The sequence below is a fragment of the Mandrillus leucophaeus genome, unplaced genomic scaffold (genome assembly GCF_000951045.1).
Source record: "Mandrillus leucophaeus isolate KB7577 unplaced genomic scaffold, Mleu.le_1.0 Scaffold574, whole genome shotgun sequence".
NCBI classification, from domain to species: domain Eukaryota; kingdom Metazoa; phylum Chordata; class Mammalia; order Primates; family Cercopithecidae; genus Mandrillus; species Mandrillus leucophaeus.
In genome coordinates, this window is record NW_012106186.1 from 2,245,771 (window position 1) to 2,249,156 (window position 3,386).

The 3,386-nt window shown below is 42.2% G+C and overlaps 1 pseudogene across 1 annotated transcript; it reads left to right on the forward strand.

Annotated features, from left to right (window-relative positions):
- The first annotated feature begins 297 nt into the window (after positions 1-297).
- On the forward strand, positions 298-1,350 carry LOC105552790 (annotated as a pseudogene). The gene has a single exon (XR_001008072.1). The product of XR_001008072.1 is annotated as a tropomyosin alpha-4 chain pseudogene (transcript).
- Positions 1,351-3,386: the final 2,036 nt, after the last annotated feature.

The following is a 3,386-nucleotide window of genomic DNA, read 5'->3' on the forward strand; positions in this document are numbered from 1 at the left end:
GAGACGGGCAGCTGAGTTTAGACATTTTTATTTTTTTTAATTTTTTGGTAGTATGCATGTCTGACTCAAAGCACACCATGGATCCTTTGGTGGGAGCCCATGTTGGCTTCTGATTTAAAATGAAAATTTTAAAGATTTAGTTGTAAAATCTTTAAAATATCATAGCATTCTACTTTTTCAAAAGATAATTAACTAGCAAATGGCAAAAACCTTAACTGTATCTACCCTGCATCTAAAACTTCTGATATTTTCCCTTATATCACACATTTGGTTTCCTTTTATATATTACATCAGTGTATGAAAAGCATCACAGATCATCACAAATCATCATCAGTGTATGAAAAGCATCACAGATCATCCCAAATCATTTCTTTCTACACCACGTACACACACAAATGGAAAAGGGGTGTTGAAAGCATACCGCTCAGAGGGATAAGAAATTTCCCTTTATGGCCAGAGCCGAGTCCAGCTGAGAAACGCGAGACCCAGGCCCCGCAGCAGCAGGCGGAGGAGGCGGAACAGCGAGCGCAGGGCCTGCAGCGGGGGCTGGACCTGGACCAAGAGCGCGAGCGGCGCGGGAAAGCTGAAGGTGATGGGGCCGCCCTCAACCGACGCACCCAGCTCGTTGAGGAGGAGTTGGACGGGGCTCAGGAACGACTGGCCACGGCCCTGCAGAAGCTGGAGGAGGCGGAAAAGGCTGCAGATGAGAGTGAGAGAGGAAGGAAGGTGATAGAAACCAGGCCATGAAGGATGAGGAGAAGATGGAAATTCAGGAGATGCAGCTCAAAGAGGCCGAGCACATTGCAGAAGAGGCTGACCGCAGACACGAGGAGGTAGCTCCTAAGCTGGTCATCCTGGAGGGTGAGCTGGAGAGGGCAGAGGAGCGTGCGGAGCTGTCTGAACTAAAATGTGGCGAACTGGAAGAAGCACTCGAGAATGTTACTAACAATCCGAAATCTCTGGAGGCTGCGTCTGAAGAGTATTCTGAAAAGGAGGACAAATATGAAGAAGAAATGAAACTTCTGTCTGACAAACTGAAAGAGGCTGAGACCCGTGCTGAATTTGCAGAGAGAACGGTTGCAAAACTGGAAAAGACAATGGATGACCTGGAAGAGAAACTTGCCCAGGCCCAAGAAGAGAACGTGGGCTTACATCAGACACTGGATCAGACACTAAACGAACTTAACTGTATATAAGCAAAACAGAAGAGTCTTGTTGCAACAGAAACTGCGGAGCTCCGTGGGTCTTTCTTTTCTCTTGTATGAAGTTGCTTTTGTTATTGCCATCTTCGCTTTGCTGGAAATGTCAAGCAAATTATGAATACGTGACCAAACATTTTGTATCGGAGAAGCTTTGAGCACCAGTTAAATCTCATTCCTTCCCTTTTTTTTCCAAATGGCACCAGCTTTTTCAGCTCTTATTTCTTCCTTGAGTTGCATTTATTCCTAAGGTAGGCAGGGTATTTCCTAGTAAGCATATTTTCTTAAGGGAGACACCATTTGGTTCCTGGGAGAATAGGCAGCCCCACACTTTGAAGAACACAGACCCCAATATCTAGTCGTGGATATAATTAAAATGTTAAAGACCATAACCTTTTGGGTCAACTGTTGGTCAAACTATAGGGACCATCACATGGGTAGGGATTTTCTATCTGAAGCCAATAAAAGCGCTGGTGGGGGCCAGGGTGGCTACTGTGGGAAGTCATAACCCACAGATAGATTAAACTAAGAATCCTGGCCCTTCTCCACACTCCACAAGGCAGAACAAACATCCTCTCAAGCAGTCAATGTAGAATGCTTCGATAATAGTCATAATTACCCACATATAGTAATTAATAGCTGGTAATTAATAGATCCTTGATGTGATGTTCTTTTGGGTATTTCCTTCATTCTAAAGTTGTTCTCTGGCCAGGCGCGGTGGCTTTCGCCTGTAATCCCAACACTTTGGGAGGCCAGATCACTTGAGGTCAGGAGTTCGAGACCAGCCCAATCAACATGGCGAAACCCTATCTCTACTAAAAATACAAAAATTATGGTGACGCCTGCCTGTAGTCTCATCTACTCGGGATGCTAAGGCAGGAGGATCACTTGAACCCAGGAAGTGGAGATTGCAGTGAACCGAGATTGCACCACTGCACTCCAGTCTGGTCAACAGAGTGAGACTCCATCTCAAGAAAAAAATAAAAATAAAGTTCTCTGAAGAGCAAATGTCTCATTCCAGTAATGACCCACTCAGCCGGAATATGGTGGAATTCAGTCCAATTCAGGTCAACCATATCCGAAAGACTATGAGTCATTAATAAGTTGAGCAAAAGAGTTTCTATCTATTAGCAGAAAGGGCCTCTCTGGCAGCAGAGATTAAAAATTGGCCCAACTTCATTTCCATACTTCAGGGAATAGCAAATTGAAGATTTACTTATCTAGGACTTGAATTCCTTCTTTGGGACCAAGTTAATAAAACACCAAGAAACTCCTGATTAAACTGGATAATGAAGGATTCTGTAGACAGGGTTGCACGTATCAGCTTTGTTTGACTTCTCTTTTCTCAGTTAACGTCTCAGAGCTGGAACATTCCACATTCCCCAGCAGCGTGTGGGGGCCGACTAAAGTTTACAATTCTGACTGAAAATCACCCTGCGTCTGGCTTATCTGAATCCCTTACCCACCCCACCACCCCACTCCTATTTATTCAGCACCACACTACCCAGGAAATACACTAGCAAATTGTGCAATGGAATCAAATCCACACTTTTCTTTAGATTCTTGCAACTGTATCATATGTAATAGTATCACTTTTTCTACATTTTGGTCAAATAAATTTTTACGTAAACTAAAAAAAAAGAAAGAAATTTCCCTTTATTTTTCTTCTTTAACTGTAAAAAGCTAGACATAAATTGTGATCATTACATGTTAGGTGAATCTGATGTAGATAAACACTCTTGTTTCTTATAATGTGTTTTAAAGTATTCCTAAATTATGTCTGTAATTAATTGTTCCACCTGTAGAATGCATCTGGCAGCATCCCTGGATGATGGGTTGGAGGGTGCTCACCTGTCACCTGCTTCTCCTGCAGAATCATGAGCTGATCATTTCCACTGCATATGCAATGTCATGAATACCTATACGTCAACTTCAAATGCCAGGTGTTTCTCTGATATAAAATTTTTGTTAGCAGCCAGTTTAGCCATCATCCAAATTGACTCCAGGGAAAGAAAAATGCAATTAACCGCTCTGCTAAGAAAATTTTACTTTGATTTTATTTAGTTTCTTTCTTTTTTTTTTTTAAGGTATGAATAAAAACAATATATACCTTTTGGGAAGGACGAGTTTAAATAATAGCATCTTCCTAACATGTTTCCGAATTGCCATTAGATAACATCGAGGCTA